Below are 13,521 nucleotides of genomic sequence, written 5' to 3'. Positions count from 1 at the left end.
AAGAGAGTGCTATGGAGGAGGAAGACAGGGAACAATATCTTTGGGATCTATCCGTAAACATGTGGACGCTGGGCGAAGATAACTGGACAGATTAGATGGGGTTCTGACTGGTCATGTACTGCTCTTTTCTACCACGGACCCAATCTAACAGAACTGGTACAAGGTAGCGCATCCCTAATTGTCTTTTCCAGTACAGAAGTCAGACTTTGTCTTGGTCTGGAATGTAAATCACAATTTATTTCCATATTTTTGTACAATGTGGCTTGCTTCTGCCACCTAGTGCCACACAAGTAATCCAAAACTCTAACAGCTTAAACTTCAGTTCTCGTTCTGCCAAGCAAAATCTATCTGATAGTAGCACATGCACGCTTGATGAAATGAATACTTCCTTCTCCCATACTAACAGTCTTTGCTTGTTTCTGACTCTGGTCTTTCAGAGCACACAGTGCGTCTCCTGTACACACACAAAAAAAAGGTTTAACACACCTGAGAGAGAACAGAGATGGAATGTCTTTAAACAGCACCTTTTAGAAAAGATCAGATCATTAAAATCCCTTTCTGATACTTACTTTTTTTTCATTCTTAAGAGGTATTAATGGCTAACGGCTCAGGCTCCGAAAATGATATCTCACAATCCAGTGATAATTGCTATACCAAGTTTGTGGCCCAGAGTTTGAAATTGTCCTGGCCTAGGCCAAAGTTTATTTTTCTCAGGTTCAGTCCTGAGCTAAAGATACAAGAAGAAGTGTTCACCTGGCCTGAGTGGCAGGCTAGGGTATTTGGTTTGTGCATCAGCTTTTTCGGGAAGGTAAATTTAAGACTTTTGAGCTGCTTGAGAAGGAATATAAACTGCAAAGTAGACATCATTAACAATAGATACAGCTAAAACATTGCATGCAGTGCACATAGATAGTTGCTCGACTGCTGGGTCTGGCTCCTAGATTGACTGATTTTTGTGTGGCTCTGGTGGACTCTCCCAAAGAGGCATCTACTGTATACAAGAAGATGAAGTAGAGGAGTGGCCTAGTGGTTAGAGCACTGGTCTTGCAATCCAGAGGTGGCTGGTTCAAATCCCACTGCTGCTCCTTGTGATCTTGGGCAAGTCACCTAAGCCTCCATTGCCTCAGGTACAAACTTAGATTGTGAGCCCTCCTGGGACAGAGAAATAGCCAGTATACCTGAATGTAACACACCTTGAGCTACTACTGAAAAAGGTGTGAGCAAAATCGAAATAAATAAAATGAAGTCTTGTGAAGGGAATACCTGTGTTGCACTTGAGTAAGTTTAGGAGTTTGATTGGGGGGAGGGTCCTCCCAAGTCACACTGGGAAACATTTTGGACTAAAGTATGCAGGCCATTGCTATCTACATTATTTGGCTCATAGAACCTTCCAAAGTTGCAAAATTGGGGGCTGATGGTCCTAGTAAGGGCTGATCTTGCAGGTCTGCTATGGGAACTCTACCTCATATGCTGTTTGCATGTACAAATTTTAAACAACTTGGGTACCAATATAGGAGAGAATTATAAATGTATTAGGAATTCACACTGAGCTCAATTATAAGGTTGTTGTGTTGTGATCAGTTGCTTTATCTCATTTATTAAGTAAGGACCAGGCAAAAATATTTGATTTACTTATGGCCATAGCTATAACATCTATATTGTCAGAATGGAAAGACAATACAGTCTGCCCTATGAATATTGTGACTCACATGGAAGCACAAAGAAAGTCCTGCAGTTAAGAGATGGAGCTTTTCAGTGTTTAGAAAGACCTAGGCTCCATTAGATTAGCTTTGTCAATAGGTTGATATATAAAGAGGATTGAATTTTGGTCTTTGTTAAAAGAGACGTGTTTATCATATTTGTCAGACCTGGGAGTTTGGGGGGGGGGGGGGGGAGTGGATTTACTATGAGGCACTTAGAGGCTCATTTTCAAAGCACTTAGCCTCCCAAAGTTCCATAGAAACCTATGGAACTTAGCCTCCCAAAGTGCTTTGAAAATATGCCTCTTAGTCATCCAGCATCAGACCTGGGAACGCTGGTGTCCTTGGGTTCCCAATTTGCAGCTGTGGATCCACCTTCTGCTACAGGAGAAATGTTTGTTGCATGGGGAGAGTGGGAAGCTATTGCCTCAGTTGTGCAACAGGTACCTACTTCAGTGTCCTACTTTCTATCAAAAACAAAAGACACTTTTCAAAAGGGGTACAAACAGACGTGGACTGACATTTATAATAACAGATATGTTAAACAGGGAGCAAAAAGCCTGTTAAGGTAGAGCACTACAACGGGGAAGCCATGGAAGGTTCTTTTTTACCCTATTAAAAATCAATCCTAAAACACTCAGGGTCTACCATATTGAAAAGGTTTAAAAGGAAGGGGTCGGAGCAAAAAATGTCTAGTGAAATGCGAGGCAGCCTGAGATGTTTAACAGTTGGATGTTGGCCAGCGAGGTAAAAGACATCTAAGGCTGTGCACAAGAACAAACATGGATAATGAGGGGTTCTTCATTACAGAACCTAGCAATGCCTTTGTGGAAATATTTCAGGAAAACACCAGTTCTAATTTTACAGTACTTTTAGCAAGACCTCTGGATCTACAAGGCTCTTGGAAAGTGGGTTTGGTGGAAATACAATACCCACACACATGGGACGTTACAGAAGACCAATTTTGCATCTTGATGATGTATGGCGTACCAGATGGAAAGGTTATTACTCGAGCATGGAAGCTTTCATGGAGAGTATGAATGAAGACATTGCTGCTCACTATGATAACCAACCCCTGTTAATCTCTTATGACCCCATCACAAGTAGAACCATAATCAGAAATACAGGCTCACCATTGCTCATCTGAGCAGATGACAAATTAGCCATCATTTTTGGGTTAGAACCTAATGGCTTTACTAGTAGTGTGAGCTAGCTTGCTGACATCATAACCGGTTTTAACATCTTGTATCTCTACACAGAGATCGTGGAGCATCAGTTAGTAGCAGATCATTTTGTACCACTGCTGCACTGTTAAAGGAAAAAGTAATGAATTCATCACCTTCACATATGATAAACCCCATTTTGTCCCTATGAACAAGAACCACATTGATAATACTTCCTTTGAAATAAAGACAGATCAGAATAGATACGTCTCATTTCGCTACAGGAAGGTGATCCTTAAACTTCAGTCGCGACACTGGAAAGTGAATGTATTTTACCATAGTAAAAATTAAAACTTACGGTGACCTGGTGATGTACAGAGATTATGTAGCCTAGGCCAGTCACAGGATCCTGGGCTTTTACAGATCACCCATTATTTATTTATTTATTTATTTATTGCATTTGTATCCCACATTTTCCCACCTATTTGCGGGCTCAGTGTGGCTTACAATAAGACATTATGTATGGAGCGTGGATCGACGGTGTGTTTCGTAGTCTCTTTAGAAAAGCGCTACTGTTGATAAGAAAGGCAAAGGGCATTGACATTGTTAAACCACATGTGAAAAGCATGGCCAAATCATAGCTAAATTTGTGATGGGTCATGTCACCACGGCCATTCTGAATAACAAAATAATGCAGAGCAGACCGGATCAGGACTAACAGTTGTGCGAAAAGCCCTTAAAAGAAAGAGGCAGGCAGATGCTCTTAGAAGGACTACCCAAACCCCTTAAAAGAAAGAAACCAAACTGTGTAGCATCTCAGAAGCCTAAATGTAAGGTTAAGAAGTGAGTCAACACTACAGAGCCAGAAGATATATTTTGAGAAAAAAAATGATGGCTTTTGTGCACAGTGGCTCATAAGAATGTGTTAAATCAGAACTGGACCTCTTTCGATTATCACCCACACAAACCAATATATTAAAAAAAAAATGTATGTGAAAATACCGCCTTTTATCGGCCTTATCGGAAACCGCAATGCTCGACTTTTACATAGCCAGTCACAGGGAAGATTATTTGGATTTGAACTAAACAGTGCTGCATCTGACCTGTAAGATCATGAAAGAAGATGAAATAGACATTGCAGAGGTGGCCAATGTGGCTCTAGTAAATTATTCAATAGCCTCCCTCTTCAGCAAGCTGGACATCACAATCAGAGACAGACTCAACAGTCAGAGCAACAACTGCTACCCTTCTAGAGCCCTCATAGAACTATGACAAAGGAGCCCTCAAAACACAGTTTACGAGCAGTGTGTTTTATAAAGACTTAGCCAGGAGCCATGAGTTGACAGACTCTGGCAGTCGCAATGCTGTTTTCAAAGAAAGGGCTCACTTTACAGCCACTAGCCAGAAGGTAGAATTATTGGGCCATTTACACAGCAATCTGTTTTTCCAATAAAATCTTCTGATTAATGGGGTAGATATTAAGATAAAACTGACGAGAAGTAAAGATGCCTTCTGTTTATATTTCAACAGTTTTTACTGATGACAAATCAAAAAGTACAAACCCACCTTAACATAGCAGCATCAATACAATTGTACAAAGCTCAGTGGAACAACAAGATGCCTTCTGTTTAATAAGCGGGGATGGCGACGATCACTACAAAGTACAGATCCTGTCCGCATCGTTGTTTGTAAAGACAGTAAAGGTATTACAGGGAGAATGGTTGGGTCACTCTGATGCGCTGTTGAAGTCTAACGTCAAGTATGCCATTGATCGCATGGGGTTGAATGTGTTTAGCATACCCACTGGAGCTCATATTACCAACCAGGAAAACCCTTTCTGGGAGAGTTGCCCAAACTGATCGTCCTAAGGTTTGTGGACAACAAAGCTTACAGGGGTGGTGAATTTCAGAGACCGCTGTGGGCTTTTCTTTAAGAAGTTCAAGCCTGTTATTCAGGTCGCTACATCCTTGTGCCTGGATAGCTTATCGAGCAACATTTTGCATTTTTCCTATAATGCACACCAATTCCTTTTAGCACTTCTTGAAGAACAGGGTCAGGTGGGCCATTGTTATCAAGTGACATCTCTGTCTGCTTATGACTTTGCTTGTGGAGATATAGGTTTATTTTTTCTCCTTCCCTTCACCCTATCTAGCAAAAGAGAGGTAGCACTGTATCACGAATGAATAACATTTGGCCTGTTCATACTTGTTTATTCCGGAACCTTGAAGAATACCGCTCATTTCTTCATTAAGACTTTGAACAGCATCTGTTCTAATATTTTCATGGGCTAGGTACAAAATGTATCTTTTCAGCATACTATATTGCCGATAAGGCTCATGATCAGCAGCAAGCTTAGCAAGGGTCCAATAAAACCTGCAGACTGTGTCACCAGCTTCTTCTTTGTTTTAAGAGGAATCCTTTCATTCCTGGGACTCTTTATTGCATGCCTTTGTCTTTTCAGGATGCTGTGATAATGGTATATTATCTTTCAGAGTGTTTAGGGCTATCTCTACTATAGCCACTATTAAGTCATCTGAAGTGATGCCGAGAATGGCCATTCTCTGCTGGGCCAAAGCCTGAACTAAAAGTTTTAAAAGCCCCAGGTTCCTCTTCAGATGGCTACACATGTTGCTGTCTGTGAGAGTGTAATTACTATGTGTGAAAAAAGTGGCAGTTCCAGTGGCGTTCCTAGGGGGGCTGACACCTGGGGCGGATCTCCGATGTGCCCCCCCCCCGGGTGCAGCGTGACCCCCCCGCAAAAGAACCCCCCCGGGTGCACACCGCTGGGGGGGTGCCACGCGCGCCTGTCCGTTCGTTCCATGCTCCCTCTGCCCCGGAACAGGAAGTAACCTGTTCCGGGGCAGAGGGAGCATGGAACGAACAGGCACCCGGGGCAGACCGCCCCCCCCCCCTACCTTGGTACGCCACTGGGCAGTTCATCACTAACTGTTCACATTACTTCTTTTGCATATGTGTAATTTCTGGAGTTGAGCCTTTTTTTGCAGTGCTGCCAGCATGTATTGAAAGCCCCTGAGAGCTATCTTAAAACAGATTTGTGTCTGCTGATTTTTTTCTGTCAAAAAGCAACAAGGCAGATGATTTGCCAAATCCAATATGGAAGATAAAACATCAAGGCAAACCTTGTAAAATCAGTTTTTATTAATAGATTAAAAGCTCCCAAAAATTTAACATAAAATGCCCAACATGGCCATTGTTTCACTAGTATAAAATGGCTGCGTCAGGGGCAGTGGTTTACCAGCTGATATAAAATTCCAAAATTAGCCTGGCTGGTGTAACTGTTAAAACACAGCAAGCTAGATTCTGGGACCAGTCTCATAAAAACACTGTGATTGCCTACAGGACCATGTTTGGGAACCATTGCCCTAGGACAATATTTGAATCATATTTCACTGTAGGGATACAGAACTTGAGTAGGCTATCTCACTCCAGGAATACAGAGCACCCCAAACATCTCCAGTCCTTCTAAAACTCAATGCATCCCACACACCAAAGAATACAGAGCATCACCAGGTATTCAGAACATCTTATAGAGACAGGGAAGGCAGTGGTAAACTGTTACATACCTTTTCTGCTATAGAAGATATTTGCTTGTAGGAGGACTTCTGTCCTCCACATCTTGGGCAGATTAATATATAGGATCCTCCACTTGATGTCGATCTAGCACCCCTCCTTCCTCTGTAATTAGCCATCGGTACTGGCATGGCCATTCCCACACATCCTGCCTGATGGCAGACCTGGGCTGAGTGCCTTTACCCAGCTGCTGGTTAAACTACAGATACAGAATCAACTCACTCTGTATTACCAATAATCTTAGATATATGTAGAATTCTTGTGATATTCATGTCTGGCTATTTCTCTATTATTCCATTCAAATACCAGGCAAGCAGAGGACTATTTTTGTTAATATCCAGAAGCCCCCTAGGTAACTTATTTTGGACAAGAGATTTTCATTTCATCACAGAGCTAAAATTAAGACTACCGAGTCCATGGTCACAGTACAAGAAACAGCTCTTACTACATGGGCAGCACTGTGACAGCCCAATTTCCCTCTAAAACATTATACTATAGCCAGGAACAGGGAGAAAAACAAGACCTACTGCTCAACATGATAGAAACAGAGACTCATACACAAGAGGGAGAGAGGAGTTTTTTATTGGATTGATTGAAGCCTTTTGCCACTGTCATTGGAGAGTCAAACATATGAACGCTGTTGTACAAACTTTTATAAGTAACATAGTAGATGACAGCAGAAAAAGACCTGCACGGTCCATCTAGTCTGCCCAACAATTTAAACTCAAATGTGCTACTTTATGTGTATACCTGACCTTGATTTGTTTCTGCCATTTTCAGGGCACAGACCGTAGAGGTCTGCCCAGAACAAGGCCCGCCTCCCCCCACTGGCTCTGCCACCCAATCTTGGCTAAGCTTCTGAGGATCCATTCCTTCCAAACAGGATTCCTTTATGTTTATCCCACGCATTTTTGAATTCCGTTACTGTTTTCATCTCCACCACCTCCCGCAGGAGGGCATTCCAAGCATCCACCACTCTCTCCATGAAAAAATACTTCCTGACATTTTTCTTGAGCCTGCCCCCCTTCAATCTCATTTCATGTCCTCTCGTTTTACCGCCTTCCCATCTCCGGAAAAGGTTTGTTTGCAGATTTATACCTTTCAAATATTTGAACGTCTGTATCATATCACCCCTGTTTCTCCTCTCCTCCATGGTATACATGTTCAGGTTGCCAAGTCTCTCCTCATACGTCTTGTAACGCAAACCCCATACCATTTTCGTAGCTACTACTACTATTTAGCATTTCTATAGCGCTACAAAGTGTACGCAGCGCTGCACAAACATAGAAGAAAGACAGTCCCTGCTCAAAGAGCTTACAATCTAGTAGACAAAAAATAAAGCAAACAAATCAATTAGTGTAGAGGAAAGAGGAGGGTAGGTGGAGGCGAGTGGATACAAGTGGTTACGAGTCAAAAGCAATGTTAAAGAGGTGGGGTTTCAATCTAGATTTAAAGATGGTCAAGGATGGGGCAAGACGTAGAGGCTCAGGAAGTCTATTCCAGGCATAGGGCGCAGCAAGACAGAAGGAGCAAAGTCTGGAGTTGGCAGTAGCGGAGAAGGGAACAGATAAGAAGGATTTATCCAGGGAACGGAGTACACGGAAAGGGGCCATTCTGCCCCATCCCGCCATGACTCGGGTAACTAGGGGTGGTCCTGCGGAAGAGAGTGGCTCTGTTGCTCACCCATCAGCCCGGGTTTGTTCCTTGGCACCATTGCACTTGTAGTTCCTGTTTCTTTAGGGAGGGCAGGATCACCGGTCCTTAAAGTGAGTAAGGTTTGACTTGTCTCAGAAGGAAATGTTGGATAGAACAAGTGAAAAACACTTGGTAAAATCTTCTACAAATTCCCTCATTTTCCTTCTCATCACACAGAGCTCCAGCTTCCCTCTTGCCCTCCTGCAACTTTTCCATCCCCTACTGCAGCTGCCTCCAGTCTTGCCAGAGCTTCCGGGATTCTTTCACTCCTAATGACTGCAAATTAACACCAAGTATTGATGCTTAGCAGCTAATGAACTAGTTTGCGCACAGATCTGGGATTCTCACCCAACTCTGGAGACAGACATAGAATGTGGGGGAAGGTGCATCTTCTTTCTACACAGAGCAAATTCTTGTAAACTAAATCCACCCTGTTGATATATTGTGCACTGTTTAAGGAGAGCATTCACTATTACTGGTGAGTGACATAAAGCACTTCGAATTAGTAACCTATGGAACTTTGTAAGTCTAAGTGCTTTGAAAATGACCCCATTTTATCTGTCCCTATGGGATATATTCATTCCAGACTTGCATTTCTCGAATGTGTGTATTATAGACCAGAGCATCTCAGAGCAATATCCACTTGCACTACAGGCTAGATGCTAGAAAAATCTCTCATTGTTCTAGTCTGCACTGTCTCTCTTCTGGTTATACTAGAAAAGTCTCTCATTGTTCTGGTCTGTACTGTCTCTCTTCTCATTGAACTAGGCTGCCTGGCGTTTGTACTCTACAGATGCAAGCCGGCCCTACTTGACAGCAACCTGGTATTACTCTGATAGCATTCTTCCATCATCTGTTCTTTGCACCGCTTCAATTCTTTTTACATCCTTAGCAAGATACAGCCTCCAAAACTGAACACAATACTCCAGGTGTGGCCTCACCAACGACTTGTACAAGGGCATCAACACCTCTATTCTTCTGCTGGTCACACCTCTCTCTATACATCCTAGCAACCTTCTAGCTAAGGCCACCGCCTTGTCACACTGTTTCGTCGCCTTCAGATCCTCAGATACTATCACCCCAAGATCCCTCTCCCCGTCCGTACATATCAGACTCTCCCCGCTTAACACATACGTCTCTCGTGGATTTCTACACCCAAAGTGCATCACTTTGCATTTCTTCGCATTGAATTTTAATTGCCAAACCTTGGACCATTCTTCTAGCTTCCAAAGGTCCTTTTTCATGTTTTCCACTCCCTCCCGGGTGTCCCTCTGTTACAAATTTTAGTATCATCTGCAAAAAGGCAAACTTTACCTTCTAATCCTTCAGCAATGTCACTCACAAATATATTGAACAGAATCAGCCCCAGCACCGATCCCTGAGGCACTCCACTACTCACCTTTCCCTCCTCCGAGCGAATTCCATTTACCACCACTCTCTGGCGTCTGTCCGTCAACCAGTTCCTAATCCAGTTTACCACATCGGGTCCTATTTTCAGCCCATCAAGTTTATTTAAGAGCCTCCTGTGGGGAACCGTGTCAAAAGCTTGCTGAAATCTAAGTAGATTACGTCCATAGCATGTCCACGATTCAATTCTCCGGTCACCCAGTCAAAGAATTCAGTAAGATTCATTTGGCACGATTTCCCTTTGGTAAAACCATATTGTCTGGGATCTTGCAACTTATTGTCTTCCAGGAAATTTACTATCCTTTCCTTCAGCATCGCTTCCATTACTTTTCCAATAACCGAAGTGAGGCCTATCGGCCTGTAGTTTCCAGCTTCTTCCCTATCACCACTTTTGTGAAGAGGAACCACATCCGCTGTTTTCCACTCCCATGGAACCTCCCCCGTCTCTAAGGATTTATTAAACATTAAGAGGACCCGCCAGAACCTCTCTGAGCTCCCTCAATATCTTGGGGTGGATCCCGTCCGGTCCTACGGCTTTGTCAACCTTTAGATTTTTAAGTTGTTCATACACACTCTCTTCCGTGAACGGTGCTCTATCCACTCCATTCTCATGTGTACTTTTGTCAGTCAATTGTGGTCCTTCTCCAGGATTTTCTTCTGTGAAAAAAGAGCAAAAGTATCTGTTTAGCAAATTTGCTTTTTCTTCATCATTTTCTATATAGCGGTTCGCAGCATCTTTCAGTCTCACAATTCCCTTTTTTGTCTTCCTCCTTTCACTAATATACCTGAAGAAATTTTTGTCACCCCTCCTTACCTTTCTAGCCATTTGTTCTTCCGCTTTTGCCAGACATATCTCTCTCTTGGCGTCTTTTAGTTTCATCCAGTATTCCTCTCCGTGTTCCTCTTCTTGAGTTTTTCTGTACTTCAGGAACGCCAGCTCTTTAGCCTTTATTTTTTCAGCCACTTGCTTGGAGAACCATATCGGTTTCCTTTTTCTCTTGCTTTTATTTACTCTCTTTACATAAAGGTTTGTGGCCCTGTTTATAGCTTCTTTCAGCCTGGACCAATGTCCTTCCACTTCTCATTCGCCCTCCCATTCCATCAGCTCCTTCCTCAGGTATTCCCCCATTTTACTAAAGTCAGCACGCTTGAAATCCAGGACTTTGTTTTGAGTGGCCGCCCTCCACTTCAGCTGTCATATCAAACCCAATTGTTTGATGGTCACTGCTGCCCAGGTTGAGCACCCACTCAGACATTTGACACACTATCCCCATTTGTGAGCACCAGATCCAGCATCGCTCCCTCCCTCAGGAACGTAAGACCTTTGAAGTAAGAATGATGGAATATTTTGACACCCAACAGACAGGACTTAGAGGCAGATGCATCAACCAAACGTTAAAAAATCTAAATCGTTAAAGTCCCTAACGATTTTTAAAAAACGAAGAATGCACCAAAAAAAAAAGTCACACATGCTCAGATCGGTATTGAAATGTACAATGTATCAAAGAATCACAATACACGTCGGTAATTGGCCCCTAAATCATGCGCAGAGCAGCCAAGCGTTTTGCTGGCTGCTCTGCGCATGCTGCAAATGTCAAAACAAACAAAAAAAAAGCCACAACACATACACGTGGCTACCCGGTCAGCAAAGTACAAAAACTGAAGCCGATCCCTGCCTCTCGTATCTTAAAGAGAAAGAAATACTTACAAGCACAATCAAACGATCCAGTGTGTGAGGCTAGAAACCGCTGCTAACGGGGTGTCAAACCGAAAGCTTCAGCAAGCGGCAGAAATATGATCCCCTCCCCCCCCCAGTCCGTGGGCAGAAGAAGAATCAGATATTCACAGATCAATAACCCCACCTGGCCTATTTCCTCCTGAAAATCCCAGACAAAGGAGCACATTTTCCAGTGCCATCTGGCTAATTCCCTGACACCCTTCCTCCCCTCCCCCTCCCTCTATTTAAAGATCCTAACAAGCCATTCACACCAGGATACCTGGATCAAATACTCCTCAACTCTCTTGACCCGCCCTTTCTCTGCAAGTTGTATTTTTTCTGTAGCCCCTAGAGCTGGGGTTCCCCCTTACAAACTTTCCTGTTTCACCCACTAGGATTTGTTTTTGGTTGGTCGGTCATTTTTTTTTTTTTTTTGCAGGAACGCCAGTGTCTCTTTGTCTTCTCAGAAATAAGCATCTGATATAGCACACCATTTGCACCCCCAGCCCGGTGCGGTTATAGAAGGTAAAATTATGTATCATACCTGATAATTTTCTTTCCATTAATCATAGCTGATCAATCCATAGACTGGTGGGTTGTGTCCATCTACCAGCAGGTGGAGATAGAGAGCAAACTTTTGCCTCCCTATATGTGGTCATGTGCTGCCGGAAACTCCTCAGTATGTCGATATCAAAGCTCCATCCGCAGGACTCAGCACTTAGAGAATTACACCCACAAAGGGACACTCTGCCCAGCTCACCACCGCCGAAACGGGGGAGGGGAATTAACCCAGCTCATCCCCACACAAGTGGGGGAGGGGAATCCGTCCAGCTCATCCCCGCGGAGCGGGGGAGGGACACCACCCCGCCGATGCGGGGGGATCTGGCTTACCCTGCAACCGCAACCGCGGGAGGAGCTGACTGACCCTAACACCGCCGAAGCGGGAAGGATACAAAGCTGCCCTACAGCCACACGAAGCGGGAGGGAGTGCCGGCAGAATTTAAGTCTCAATCCAGCCCCGTAAAACGGAGGGGAGAGGAATGCAGCAGCTCACTGTAACACAAACTCATCTCAACTCTTGAAGAATCCAATTGAAAAAACTTGAACACGAAGACCTCCTGAAGTAACTGATGACTAAACTTGAACCTAAAATTCAACCAGAATATAAACAGTACAGATATCTGGGAGGGACTATGGATTGATCAGCTATGATTAATGAAAAGAAAATTATCAGGTACGATACATAATTTTACCTTCCATATCATCATGCTGATCAATCCATAGACTGGTGGGATGTACCGAAGCAGTACTCACCCAGGGCAGGACATAGAAATCCCTGACTGCAACACTGAAGCTCCAAACCGGGCCTCCGCCCGAGCAGCCACAGTCAAGCGGTAATGCCTGGAAAAGGTATGGGCCGAAGCCCAAGTTGCCGCCTTGCAAATCTCTTCCAAGGAGACGGACCCGGCCTCTGCCATCGAGGCCGCCTGAGCTCTAGTGGAGTGAGCCTTCAGCTGGATAGGCGGCACCTTCCCCGCGGCCACATACGCCGCTGCAATGACTTCCTTGACCCATCTTGCCACTGTAGGCTTAGCAGCCTGCAGACCCTTACGAGGACCTGCAAACAGGACAAACAGATGATCCGATTTCCGGAAATCATTGGTCACTTCCAAGTATCTGATGATGACACGTCTCACATCCAGATATTTGAGAGCAGAGTATTCCTCTGGGTAGTCCTCCCTCCGAAAGGAAGGGAGACAGAGCTGCTGATTCACATGGAAGCGAGAAACAATCTTGGGCAGGAAGGAAGGCACTGTACGAATAGTCACTCTTGCCTCAGTGAACTGCAGAAAAGGCTCTCGACATGAGAGTGCCTGGAGCTCGGAAACTCTTCTGGCTGAAGTGATAGCCACCAAAAAGACTGCTTTCAACGTCAGGTCTTTCAGAGATGCCCTCGACAAGGGTTCAAAAGGCTGCTTCTGCAAGGCTCTTAGCACCAGGTTGAGATTCCACGCAGGCACCACTGAGTGCAGAGGAGGGCGCAGGTGATTAACTCCCTTGAGAAAGCGCACCACATCTGGCTGCGAAGCCAGGGAAGCACCCTTCAGGCGGCCCCTGAAGCAAGCCAGAGCCGCTACCTGGACTTTAAGGGAACTGAGCGACAGGCCTTTCTCCAGACCTTCTTGCAGGAACGCCAACACTGAAGAAATTGGAGCAGTGAAGGGAGAAAGTGAGCCTGCTTCACACC

Source organism: Microcaecilia unicolor, chromosome 8, assembly GCF_901765095.1.
Source record: "Microcaecilia unicolor chromosome 8, aMicUni1.1, whole genome shotgun sequence".
NCBI classification, from domain to species: domain Eukaryota; kingdom Metazoa; phylum Chordata; class Amphibia; order Gymnophiona; family Siphonopidae; genus Microcaecilia; species Microcaecilia unicolor.
Note: the sequence above shows the minus strand (reverse complement) of the source record.